The 13,651-nt window shown below is 52.4% G+C and overlaps 1 protein-coding gene across 3 annotated transcripts in view; it reads left to right on the forward strand.

Moving 5' to 3' along the window:
- The first annotated feature begins 1,218 nt into the window (after positions 1-1,218).
- RAI1 (retinoic acid induced 1) overlaps positions 1,219-13,651 on the forward strand; it is a 93,556-nt gene continuing 81,123 nt past the window's right edge. For all 3 annotated transcript variants that reach the window (XM_080923509.1, XM_080923507.1, XM_080923508.1), the window contains exon 1: positions 1,219-1,544. The gene's annotated coding sequence lies outside the window, so the exon portion shown is untranslated. The remainder of the gene's footprint in view (positions 1,545-13,651) is intronic.

The following is a 13,651-nucleotide window of genomic DNA, read 5'->3' on the forward strand; positions in this document are numbered from 1 at the left end:
AGATGTGGTGGGTTAAGAGAGAAGCAGTCAGGGTGAATAGGATGAGGTGGAAGGGGTGAAGTACCTTTAGACAAAGGCGCTGAACTTAGCACAACCGCTCACACTCCAGATGAAGAAACAGGACTAAAAGGGTGACTCACTTGTGTCAAGTCACCTGGGGACTCGGATGTTTTGACCTTCACCTAACAAAGGATGAATAGCTCAGGCTTTCGATGAAGCTGATAACTCATGTTGCCTTGAGCAGGAGAGCAGAAAGCCTTGGGGTAGACATGGCTCATGGGTCTGTCTCTAGGTGAATTGGTTCATTTACTAATCTATTCAAAGGAAAATTTTTTTTTTACTTAAAAATCTGTTGATGGCTTATTTCCCACAGCACTAAGAAGGCAGCCACATTTCCTTCTGGCTCTTTGTAGTCCTACAGGCCCTGGCCTTCTATCAGAATTCAGCATTCCCACTTCTTATCCCATTGGATATGGCCTCCTTACAGTTGTGCATATTCATCAAGACCACTCCTCTCAAAGAATGCTCTTCCACATGCTGCTGGTGCAGGCTCCTTCCTGCTCTTCAAATATTTGTTCAGACAGGCCTTCTCTCCCTCGAAGCTAAATCTATCACTGCACCTGCTGATTTTCTTCCTAGCACTTATTTCGCTCTAAAATTATCTTCGTTATGGACCTGGTCGTTGTTGGGCTGTCTGCGTCTCTCCTACACAATGCCAGCTCCTTGACAAGCAGAAGCCGCATTGCTTCAGTACCCAAACAAGGTGCCCAATGTGCGGTGACTACATTTCACATCCAACTCGAGGAAATTTGAGACTGATTCTTGAACCAAAGAAATGGTCACAGGTGAGAGGGCCCACATGGTGGTGGGGTGAGCGGGGGTGGGGGTGGGGGTGGGGGGAAGGCCTGGCCCAAGTCAAAAGTCCAAAATCTCAGCGACTGATTACCAGACCAAGTCCTGTGTCTGTCCCCAGGCCTTTTTCGCTGGGCTGTACCTTCAGGCCGGCTGCCAAGCCCCTGCCCCCAGACGGACTTGGGGCGTGCAGAGGGGCGCACAGGCGCCAGGGGGCGCTGTCGGGGCGCGAACGGCCCACCTGGCACCCTAGGCCACGAGCGAGAGCTGCCTGGCCGCCCGGGAACTTTTTTCCTCGCGCTCTCGCTCTCCTGCTCCCCCCGCACGTCGCCCGCCCGCCGCTCTTCCTGTGTGGAGGGGATTGCATTTCTCGCAGGCTCCCGCGGGCATCAGGCAGGCCCGTCAGGGTGAGCGGTCAGGGCCCGCTACGCGCGCCGCCGGCTCCCGGCGCCCCGGTGCCGCCCCCGCTCGCGCCTGGGCTCGGACAGGCCGCTTGCCGAGCCAGGCGGTGGTGGTGGCGGCGGCGGCCAGGATAGCTGGCTGTCTTGTCGAGGTCCGAGGAGGGGGCTCCGCGGCCCACCCTCCTTCCCGCCTGGGCGGTCGCCGCGCCGGACACCCATGGGCGCGCGGGCCTCCGGGCCGCGAAGTCGCAGCGCCGGACGCCGGGCCCCGGAGTGACCGCGGGCGCCGAGGTGAGCGGGGCGCCCGGCGCGGGGACAAGGACCTGGGCGGGGAGGGCGAGAGGCGTGGGGAGCCAGCGGGCAGGGGTCCGGGCGGGGGCCGAGCGCGAGTGGGGCGCGGACGCGGGGTCGCGCGGCCTGGCTTTGTGTGGCGCCGGCGTGAGGCCGCTGGTGGCCGTGTAGGAGCTGCATGAGGGTTTTCTGGAGAGTCGGTGGCCCGCCGGGCGCGGGTGCTGGGACCCGAGGCCCAGTGTCACCGAATGTGGGGCGGGGACGTGGGGCGGTGCAGCGCGGGCCCGAGGGAGCTTTGTGAGTGCGTTCTGGGTGGGGACGGGGAGCCGGAGGCTCGGTGCCTAGCTCGCTCCCGGGTGTCCGGGCTGCGAGGGCCGCTCGTGGTGACACAGGACGCGGCAGTCACCGCGTGTCCCCGCCTGGGCCTGTGCGCAGGCCCCGCATTGAACAGGAAGCGGTCCCCACGACCCAGGAGTCCCGTCGCGGCCAGGCCCGGGGCGCACGGGCCTTTCGGGGTGACGCCACCGGCTGGAGCCCGGGACACACAAGCCTGGTACTCTCCCGAAAGCGGCGCGGCGGCCAGGCCCGCGGGCCCTTTCGAGGCCGAGTCCCACGCCTTTGGAGGCAAGAAGACCTGTGGGGATACTGGGCCGAGCGCGGCAGGGGCGAGGGCTTGGCAGGGCTGGGAGGTGACATTTGGAGCTTTGGTCACAACGGGCGGCCTTCAAGGAGGGGCAGAGGGGAAGCGAAACACCAGGCAGGCTCCAGGTCGCGGCGGCCCCAGCTTCCTGGGGCGCCCGTTTTCCCAGCGACCTGCTAGCTCCTCTTGGGGCTCCGGTCGCTCATTCACACAGTAGGGCGGGAGTGCGGCCAGGAGCTGCGCCTTAGTCACGGGAACCCAGGACCTGGGGGCTCTGAATGGATTAAACCCAAGCGTAATACGCTCCCGAGGACTGGGGACGTGAGGCTGCGTTCCTGCACGGCGAACCCAGGCCGGCGCTTCCCAGCCCACCGCACGCACTCCCGCAGCGCCTGTGTCGCGGTTCTAGCGGGCCCCGCGCCCCCTCCCACCCCCTTTTCCAACGGCAGTGCTGTGTTGAGAATTCAAGGGCATTACATCTGGTTGCAATCTAGTTTCATGCGGCTGCTGGGCTGTTAAGACCTCGCGCTGACGTCAGAGCAGGGGAATTACTTCTTTTTATTTTATCTTTTTTTAGTTGTCTGCTGCCCTGGGAGGGGAGGCGGGTGGAGAGTGGGGCCAGGCAAGCTGTGATGTGGAGGCGCCAGCGCGATGGGAGCCCAGATCTGGGAGCTCTGCTTCCTATCCTATCCGCCTTCTCCTCCCCCATTCTCCACACACTCTTCTCTCAGCTCCAGCCAGGCCCGGGTTGGGGGCAGTGGAGTGGAGGCCCTTCCTGGCTGACTGCACAGCTGTTTCCAGAGGTTTCTCTGGGACGTGGCCCTTGGGATCTGGAAGCTGGAGAGTAATCTAGTTTCCCACCCCTCCTCCCAACACCCCAGAGGGTATGTGGGGCTCAAGAACAAGGCATAGACACAGCCATTCTAGTCCCAAGGCAGTCTCCCCCAGAGCGTGGCCAGGCTATGATCACAGTGATTCCTTGGAAAGGAGACTGTATGGGGCGATTGAGGCTTCAGTGGCCATCTTGGGAGGGGGCAAAATGTGACCTTCCTTGACAATCGGGCATCCCTCTGACGTCTGCAGAGGGGCTTTCTGCTTCAGAAGTGTCTTTATTCCCACTGGCCCATGAGGCCTCTGTGCATAGGGGTGGGGTGGGGGTGGTATTTCTTTTTGGGCCCCAAATCTAGACCATTAGTTAAAAAACCCCTACCCAAGATGAAATCCTGCTACACACACACACACACACACACACACACACATCTCCTGCCATATGCAAAGTAGTTTTTAGGTCACAGTATTGTTCCTATCTACCATATTTAGCAAAAACAAAAGTTTAGTGAATAAATCTACTGCATATACTTTTTCTTTTCTAGTGTACTTGATTAGAAAAATGGCTAGTTGTAGCCTGCTAAATGTTTTCACAGCCACCGATAGGTAACACCAAATTTGAAAAGACAGGCCTCGGAAATAGATCTGCCGTGGATTCCTTCAACAAACAGTAACTGAGACCCTACAGTTGCTCTTTTTTCATTACTCAAGTAACACATAGAGAGGTTCTCACTGTGGGAAAAAAAAATGCAGATAGCCTAAAAATGTGTAGAGCAACAGACCCTCAGCACGGGCGGCCTGTAAAGTCATCGCAGTCTCCTGTCAGCTCACTTAAGGTGTGCAAGAGGCTACGTACAAATACATAGCTTTATTTTCCCCCAAGTGCAAACATACCCAGATCTCTTATTCTACAGCCCTGGTTTCCTCTCTCTGGAGGGGAGTTGGTGAGGTGCTTCAGGGCGGACTCTGGATTGACTCCTGGCTCCACCATCTGCTGAGGGAGTTGTTTACCACCCTGGGCCTCAGTGTCTCCATCTGTACAATGAGAACCCCAGTGCTGACTCCAGCTGTAGGTATCCATAGATGGTTAGGTCGGTGACTCTGAGAAAGGCCAGCTGCTGCTGCTTCACTGCTGCCATGGCTGCCTTCTGTGTCGACGGCAGCACATACTTGTCCTTTTCTGCTTAAACCAGCTGCCTGGGCTGTGGTATGTATGTGTGTTTGTGGTTCCCAGGGAGGAGGAGCCATGTGCATTGGCAGTGATGATGCCCTCAGACCAGGGTTCTCTTTGGGACGGGCCCTGGATGCCAGGCCCCAGCAAATGCAGACTGTCCAAAGACCTAGTGTTGTCAAAGCCATGCCAGGGTCTAAGTGTGACATATATCCCAGGTTACTGCCCAGTGGTAGGTGTGTGAGACCCAGGTAACAGTCACAAATCTTTATGGGAGAGAGGGTTGTGAGCAAGCGATATATGGGGCAGAAGGAGGTAGAGAAGGAGGGAGAATGTTCCTGTTGCTCTTGGGAGACTTTGTGTTTTGGCCACTTGACTCAGGAGAAATGGTGAAGGAGCCATTGTGCCAGGGCCTCCTTGCTGTCTTTTTTTCTGACTTGAAGCCTCTTTTTGATTTCTGAACAGAGGCTAGCCTGGGATCCTCTCAGTCCTCTGCTCTGCTCCTACACACCACCCTCCTTTCAGTTCAGCTATTTTCGTGCCAGCCTCTTGAGTTTGCCTGGGCTGCCCTTTCCACCTGGGTGCCCTTCATCTGCCTCCCAAGACCCAAACAGACATCCTGTCTCCTCCTGACCTCCAAGAGAATGAGTCATCTCTCTTTGTCTATGTCAATGGCCTAGTGTGGATCTCTGAATGATAGGCCCTTCTGCCTGGCACATGAGGCTAGAGCAGCTGAGCCCCAGTGATTCCTTCCAGGACCCACAGCCAGGGGTGGGGACTAGAACTCAGATGCTTAGGAATGCTTCCTGGTAGGGGCCCCAGGTAAAGTGCAGAGGATAGGAACCTTACAGCCACTCAGAGGCCCCTTTGATCCTTGGCTGGTGCCTGTTCTCTGTGAAGAACGTCTGTGTGTGTGTGTGTGTGTGTGTGTGTGTGTGTGTGTGTGTGTGTGTGTGTGTTTGTGCTGGAAGAAACCTAGGGGACTGGAAGAAACTGGCTCATCCTGTTTCTCCAAGAATGAGGGTGAGCTGTGCCCCTTTCCGGTGGGTCACTGAAGACCTAAGATTGGAATGTGACACCAAGGAGGGGGAGGCCACAGGAGGCACAGGCTGAGGCTTGGCTGCCAAAAGACAAGAGTTTGTTCTGCTGGTTCTTGAGCCCTTGAAACAGAAGGGCAGGTGTGGGAGAGACAGAGATACTCAGCGAAGTGTGTACAAGGGTGAGGGAAATCTTGGGAGCAGAGAGTGGGAGAGAGGGGGACATAGGGGATTGTAAGAGAAATTGAGGTGTCTTGCTACAGATGAATAGGCTTATGTTCAGGAAAGAAAGCAGTCACATGCACAAGGGCTCTGGCCACAGCAGACATTTCTTCATTAGCTCATTGGTTCTTTTAGCTTCATTTCTGAGCTCACATTGAACAATCCAGTGTTAAGTCTTCAAGGCTCTTGAAGTGTAGTCACTACGTAGACAGTCAACTAATGTCCCATTTTTGCTCAGTTGCTCGCCTGGGACAATAGGATCCTGCGAAGAGGAGAAATGGTCGCTCCAGGGCCCAGGATAGGGAAGTGGTATGCCTTTGGCTGGAAGCTGTGGATGATATGCTGGAACCAGCCAAGGAATCTTCTCCCTTGTTCTCTAGACTCAATGCCATCAGTGTCAGCACAGGTAGACTACTTAGTCTGTAGGCCTGAGCTGCTCACTTTGTGTGTGCGTGGGGGTGGGGGCTGCTGCTGCTAATGGAGAGGGCTGATGGGATCAGGCAGCAGGTTTGCTTAACACCCACCCAGACCTGTAGGAGCTTGCAAAAGGGTGTGCAAGGGAGGCTGCTCATCTGCACAGTGGACTCTTGGGACAGATTAGCAAGCACCAGACTAAGAATTAGAGAAAATGTCTGAGTCCCAGCCACTGCTGGAATTAGGGGAGCCACTTTCCTTTCTTTCAGCATCAGTTTCTTCTGTCAAGAATGAATATGGATTGCTGCCAGCATTAAAAGTGACAATGGCCTTGATGTGTTTTGTGATCTCAAAAGCAAAGAGGGCCCTATAGCTTCAGGACATAAAGATTTTCAATGCGCCCAGCCTGAGTTCAAATCCTGGCATCAGCTACTGTTTGGAAGGCTCTGTTTTCCTCCATTTAAAAATGAGCATAAGAAGAGGATCCTGCTGTTTTTGTTGGGTTGATATTTGTTTTTGTGATGCTTGGATGGGACATAGAGCCTTTAGTGTGCTAGGTAAGTGGGTATCAAGCCTGTGCTGTATTCCAGTGCTGGACTGATACTCTTACTGCTGAAGAGCTTTGCAACATGGACAAGGTATCAGTGACTTTGCCTCACTTGCAAAACAGAGAGTCCAATGCCTATTTCTCTTCTGGCAAAGTGGAGGTCAGTGGTGGGAAGGCACATGAAAATGACTGGTTTCTGGCCACACTTTCTGTTTGCAAAAGGATTTTGCCCCAGTGATGAGAGTGGACCCTAAGGAAGTACTCAGCAACTTGTGTCTTAAGTGGCAGTGTGACCAGTTAGTTCATTTGTACATTCACTTAGACTGAGTGATTCAGGCCGCAAGGGTTATGGCCATCCCTAAGGCATAGTCCTCCCTCCCTCCTTCCCTCTTCTTTCCTTCCTTCCTTCCTTCCTTCCTTCCTTCCTTCCTTCCTTCCTTCCTTCCTTCCTTCTTTCCTTCCTTATGTGTGTTTTGCCTACATGTATGTCTGTGCACCAAGACCAGGTATGTGCCTAGTGTCTATGGGAGTCAGAAGAGGGCGTTAGAACCCCTGGAACTGGGGTTGCAAAAGATTTTTTTATATAAAAGTATGCATATTTCTGTGTATATGTCTGTGGTATGCCATGTGCTGTCCTGGAGCTGGAGTTACAGGTGATTACAAGCCACCCTGATGTGGGTGCTGGGGTCTGCACTTCCACCCTCTGGAAGCAGCATGGGCGCTTTTAACTGTGGAACTATCTCTCCAGCCCCTCCTAGGCATAGTTCTAAGTACACTGGCTGCCTAGGTTCTGACCCAAGTTATGTTGCTTGGGCAGGTTTCCTATCTTCTTTATTTTCCTTGTTTATGAGGCAAAAGGCAAGGAGCACCCTTCCATGTAGGCATTCCTAGTGGCAGAATGAAGATCTGAGTTCACACAGATGAAGCACCATAGTGTCTGGTATGTACAAAGTGCTCTCTTAGCTAGGCTGTGGTGGTGCAGGCCTTTAATCCCAGCACTCATGAGGCAGAGGCAGGTGGATCTCTGTTTGCAGCTAGCCAGGGCTACTGAGGGAGTCCTAGGACAGCCAAGGCTATATAAAGAACTCTATCTTGAAAAAAAAAAGAAAAACAAAAACAAAAAAACAAACCCCCAAAGTGCTCTCTTCAGAAATGTCTCTTACTTGCTGTTGCCTGGGGGAGGTCAGTCCAGAAGTACCACCTACTGGAAAGGCGTAGTGACACTGGCCCTGCTAGAGCAGCTTTTGGACCAGTGCTGATTCCCTCCCTATCCATCAGGCTACCAGGGTAACATAAGGATGGCCTGTGTATGGTAGAGAGGCCCTGTGAGGCTGAGAAGATGAAACCCTGTCCAGCATCAAGTGAGCTTCAGACTTGAAGAACTTTGACATCTAGTGTTAAAAGTCAGAAGTGTTTTCTAGTGGAGTCATCATCAATTATCAGAGGCCACCAGACTGTTCCTATGTGATTTTATGGAGATCCTTCTACTTCCTAGAACCCCTGCATCCTCACTTATTAAGTGGCCAAAGTACCTATGATATATTTTTCAAAACAATTGTGATCCATATCTGGGGTGGGGAAATTACATTGTGTGCTGGCTGTTCTGTCACCAAGTGCTGCAGTTGACTAGCACTGGCACCGAGCTCAAATGGGCCTGCCTTCTGGGAGCTTCTAGTCTAAAAGGGTTTAAAATGATCCATGTCCACGATTAGGGTAAGACAAACTTCCTTATGTAGAACCACAATGTTTTAAGACGGAGCAGAGTTGTACGTTTGCTTATTTCAGGGACACCAGGAGAGGCTATGTAGAGGAGGCTATCAATTTGAGGTAATTTTGTCACTTGGGGGATGTTTGAGTCATGTCTGGAGGAATTCTTGGTTGTCTCAGCAGAACACTGCAGTCCACAGTCGCTATAACAACAAACCAGCTGGCCAAGACATCTATAGCACTGAGGGCTCAACAAGCCTTGCTGCAAAGGTAGTAGTAGTCACACGGATGTAGTCCCTGCCATTTTGAAGTCCTCTAGTCTGGTCGGCATACTGGCACTGCAGAAAAAAACTGTAATAATCACAATTGCATGATGAGTTGTGACGTGTTGAGCTCAAAGGAAAGTGCAGAACCAGTGCCAGTTTCCTGCAGTCCTTCTAGTCCAACATGGTGGCCCAATTTCTAAGCTTCAGAGGTGGAGGGGAAGGATATCATTGCAAGGCTGTCTGCCAGAAACAGGCTTCTAGGTCAGCCTTAGGGACCTGGGAGAAGCTTCCTGAGGTAGAGGGATACTAATGAGAAACCTCTTTCACTATGTCTGGTTTGAGAAACTGCAGCTCCTATGTTGTACTGTGGAGACAGAAGACCAGGTTAGGTCTGAGAGAATAAAGGCCATTGCTGTCCCAGACTGCTCTGTGCCCAATCCTAGATTCTGGCCTTTGTTTGGATTACATCCTCTAATAGGTGGGGGAGAGAGAAAAGAGGAAGAACAACATTTTTATGTCAAGCACAGAGAGGAGTGGGTATGGGAATCAATCCTATGTGTGATACCTTTGAGACAGCACAGAAAATCCCCACTGTGGCTCAAAATAGCACTAAAAACAGAGGGTTTGCCAAATCAGACTTAGCATAATGTTGACAGAGCTGGCTTTGTTCCCTTAGGGTGATACTGACTCCTGGGAGCTTAGGGACCACAGGTGGGGTGGCCCTGGCCTTTACCAGAAGTTCCTAGAGGTCAGAGATGGGAAGAGGTGATGTGATACCTGTAGACAAAGCTTGTTGGTGAAGGCAAAGGGAAGGGAGCTTTGAATCCTCTGATAAGTGAAGGCCTGTCTCTCATTGTCAGGAGAGCTATCATTTAATCTGTGCCTGTTTGGTGTAGGTATCCGGTGGTCCTCTCCAACTCTTAGTAACTGTTCTGTCAAAGAAACTAAAGCTCAGCAAGGTTAGGAGACCCACATAAGCCCAGTTGAGAATCACAACTACTAGGCTCCAAAACCCTATTTACCACCTCCCCTTCATATTAGTCACTCCACAGTTTCATAGACCTTCAGCTGCAGAGCTGCAGTGAAAAGACGCTGTGTTCGAGTAAGAAAAATGTAAGGTTTAAAGGCAGACAGCCCTGAGGTTGAATTCTGACTAGGGAGGGTTTTCTTCTTGTGGGTTTTTCTTTTGGTTTCCTCCATTCTTGGGTGGGCAAAATGTTTTCCCCCTGGAAGTGGCCATAGGGGTTAAACTCAGCCTGGAAAGGGAAAGAGGCCCCAGGGAGGTAAGGACCCGCCCTGGGCCACCCAGCTTGGCAGGGTGCAATAAAAGCTCTGGTGGAGGAGCCAGGCCAGATTGCCTATCTCTGTGCTATATCAGTGTCGGATTTCTTTATTTGAATGGGGAGAGAGGGCAGCCTCCCTCTGCAGGTAGAGAAGGTGGTATGGAATGTGGCTGTTTGTTTTTCTTTGCCTGTGAAAGCCTTATTTCAGCTCACTTGGCTGTGCAGGGTTTCTGAGACACAAGATGTTCTCTGGGGATGCCTAGCCAAAGTGGACACTGAGAGGGCACCCACCAACTGAGTGGGAGCTGGGAAACATCATCCTTCTGCCTGCTCCAATGAGGCCTCCTGGTCTCCTTCATCTCCACATCTCCTGGCAGATTCAAGGTTGCTTGGAAAGCCAAGGCAGCCTTCCCGACAAACAAGTCCTGTTCACATGGAGTGGGGGAGGCTAGCGGTGTCTAACTGGTCTTTTTTCTCTACCCAGGCATTGCCCACCCAGCTAGCACCCTTTATTCTGAGACACCTTGAAGGGGCACTAGTGTCATCGTCATTTGTCAAGCCATCAAACTGAGAGCCCCTTGTATTAGGGAGGTGGATTCGAGGACCGATGGGGTGATCATGAGGCAGGGCTTTCTGCAATGGCTGCCCCTCTTTCCCTTCGGCCCCTCCTCTTCAGCCTGCTGGCGGCTGGGAGAGGAAGCCCTGCCGGCAGGTAGCAGAGAAAAGACATAGGATCCAGGGGGGAGTCGCAGTGAAAGCAAACAAACAGGCCTTTGTGTGGCTTCAGATTGGCGGCTCAGAAGGGAAGCCAGGCCTGTGGTAGGCGAGAGGGAGGAGGTATGGGAGGTTGGGCCTTTGCTTCAGGCCCGGTCGGGCGTAGTTGGGTTGTGGATAGTCGGAGCTGGATGACGAGGCCCATTCCTTGTAGACAGGCAAAGCCTGGGCCCTGCCACTTGACTTCTGAACAGATCTAACAGACATACTCCCTGGAACTGTCACACCTTAGGACTGTTATGGGCCTAGCCAGTGTCGGGCTCCCATCCCACTTTGCTGTCTGTGGCTGCTAGGAAGAAGTGGAGTAGTGGGGAGAGAAACATGGCCACCCGGGAGGACAGACTTTTCAGAACCAGGAACACGGCGGGAATTTCAGTGGGGGAGGCAGCCCTGTGGAGCAGGAAGGTTTACTGTGCAGTGACAGGCAGTGGGTGTTGGTAGGTAGAAATGGTATCTGAAGCCCCCACGACTGGGAGCCAAATTGTCCTATCACTGGTGCAGGCCATCAGGTTGGGGGCACAGGCCGAGGGGTCGTCTTGGGTAGTATTGGTAGTGGAGCTGTATTCATTATCCTAGTGAGGACACCGGCTGCTCAGACCAGGACCCAAGTCCACGAAGGCGCAGTAGGGCCAGACGATCAGGCAGCTGCGTGGTTGCTCCGGGGCCATTTCCTCTCCTCTCCACGACCTCGAAACGGGCGGCGGGAGGGCAGACGCCCGCGCTTCCTGCCCGCCAGGCCCCGGCGCCCCCCTAAGCGGTGTTCCACACGGGAGGTGCACGGGGCGGGGTGGGGTGGGGCGGGCAGAGTCGCCATGGCAGCGCCTGGCCCGTCATGCTCCGCGCTTCTGGGACCGGCAGCCAAGCCCCGCCCCTGGCAGAGCCGGGCCCCTTTCCGGGAATGCAAAGCCGGAGGCGTGGCTTTCAGACCTGCTAAGGTACTCTTGGGCTCTGCCTGTGTGCTGCTGTCTAGCAAAGAGGAGGAATAACGCTCTCCCCCTCTCCCAGTAGTCACAGACTTGGTGCTTTGCGCCGTCTTTCAATGACGAGGCGCGGGGAGCGCTCCGACTAGAGCCCAGTACTTGGCTTCGTGTTGGCCGACGTTTAGTTGCCAACACGAGAGGCACATTCTTACATTCTGAGCCTGGGCTCCATCTCCTGCCCTGGGGAAACTTCTAACTGAACTTTGTTGCCAAGTTTGCCCCCTTGTAACGCTGCCCTCTCCTCGCATGCTTTTCATGCCTTGAATCCCTAACTTCACCCTCCTGATCTGCTTTTTTTCCCTCTAGTCCAGTAAGAGACTCCAATTCAGTTGGCTTCTGCCCCTTCTGCTTGTATGGAGCAGGCAGCTAAATTTAATACTGGTCTTTGGGTCTTGGCAAGAAGATTGCCTCTTAAGCTGCTGGACTGCCTTTCTTCAGCCTCACCCAGAGCATACACAGGAGGATAAGAGTAGGTTTTTATGGAAGCAGAAGAACACATCTTAAGGTATCCTGTGTAGACTAGCAGTAGTGGTGCACACGAGTATCTCTAGTGCTTCAGGAAGCTGAGGTTGATAGGCTAGCAAGATTGAGGTCAGCCTGGGCTGTGAATAAGGAGGTCCTGTGTTTGAAAAAACAAAACAAAACTTCCCAATTCTAAGTATGTTTTAGTGTGATAAGCTGAATATGTTGATTGTAGAGAAGTACAAAAGTAGGAGAACCAGACCCACCCGTGCATGTCACCATAGCGCCTTTAGAGGTAGAGTGCAGCAGGAGCTTTCAGGACTAGCCTGTGCAACATACCAGGACCCTCATCTCAAAAAATAAGTAGGACCAGTGAGATGCCTTAGCAGGTAAAGGGGCCTGCTGCAAAGTCTTAAGACTTGAGTTTAGTTGTGGCTGAAAAGAACAGACTGGCAAATTTTCCTCTACATACACACATTATCTGTATAGTTGTGTGTGTATATCCTAAATTCCTGAAAAACAATATGGGATGAGCACAACAAATGCAAAGAATGAAAGAGTCATGCTGTATATTTGGACTTGTAAAGTATTTGATGACTTTAATAGCTTTTTTCTTGCTATAAAAGGAGAACAGGCTTATTATAGAACTTTTGGAAAATATGACGAGTTAAAAGGAAAAAATTTACCCATGCTCTGGTCACTAAAGGCAGTTGCATTGGCTGTGCTAGGGTTATCCCTGCTGTGTATGCTACCACTCTTGTAGGTCCCTGGAGTATATACTCTGCCTTTCTCATGTATCTGTTCATCTATGGATGGTCTTAGATGGGGAGTCTTAACCTTTTCAGAGCTGGCAGCCTGTTGGGCTACCCCCAGGTAGTCACTTTGCTCTTCTCTGTCCACAGACCCTTGGCAGGTCTGTTTTCCTGCCTTTAACCTCTAATAGGTGTCTTGGACCAGGAGTCTTTCTTACAAAAGGCTGAGGAAGCCACCTATTCTGTACAGGGACCCAGAAGGCTCTTGGCCCATGTTGAGCCCTGGGCTCAAGCAAAGACTTTGATTTGGCCAGACATACAAGGGTGGAAAAGATCAAATCCAGCCTTACCCAGAGCCAGGCAACCTTCATGTAGACCTAGAGACTTGTATTTATTTCCTGACTATTCTTTTTGCCTCGTCTTGCTGAGAATCAGGGTCTGCCATCCTAGCTCCATAGCCTCTCATTGGAGGCATGCAGGCCTGGCACAGGGCACAACCTTTCAATGTCTAGACAACCTCCAGACCTGGCTTTGTACTACCCTGTCCTCATCCATCCTGTAGCCAGCCTCTTTCCTTCATTTGTCTTCACAGTGCAGTCTAAGCCCCAAGCCCTCTGAAGTGGGCCTTGGAGGGTCTCAGCTGCTAGATGGATTGCACTGGAAAGGTGTCTAAGACTGAGGGTAGGGCTGGAGAGATGGCTCAGAGGTTAAGAACAAAGAGGTCCTGAGTTCAAATCTCAGCAACCACACTTTGGCTCACAACCATCTGTAATGAGGTCTGATGCCCTCTGCTGGTGTGTCTGAAGGCAGCTACAGTGTATATAATAAATAAATAAATCTTAAAAAAAAAAAAAAAGAAAAGAAAAAGGACTGAGGGTAGAAAGCTTCCTAGATAGAAGAATGTTGAATTTGCATTTTGAGTGGCAGCTAAATTCAACAGATGGAAAAACCACAGACTGTCCCTTGCCTGGCACGGGACATCATAAGTAGCACCAGACCCTCCCACCACCATCAGTGTGTGCTA

The sequence above is a fragment of the Micromys minutus genome (genome assembly GCF_963924665.1).
Source record: "Micromys minutus genome assembly, chromosome: 10".
Classification (NCBI taxonomy): domain Eukaryota; kingdom Metazoa; phylum Chordata; class Mammalia; order Rodentia; family Muridae; genus Micromys; species Micromys minutus.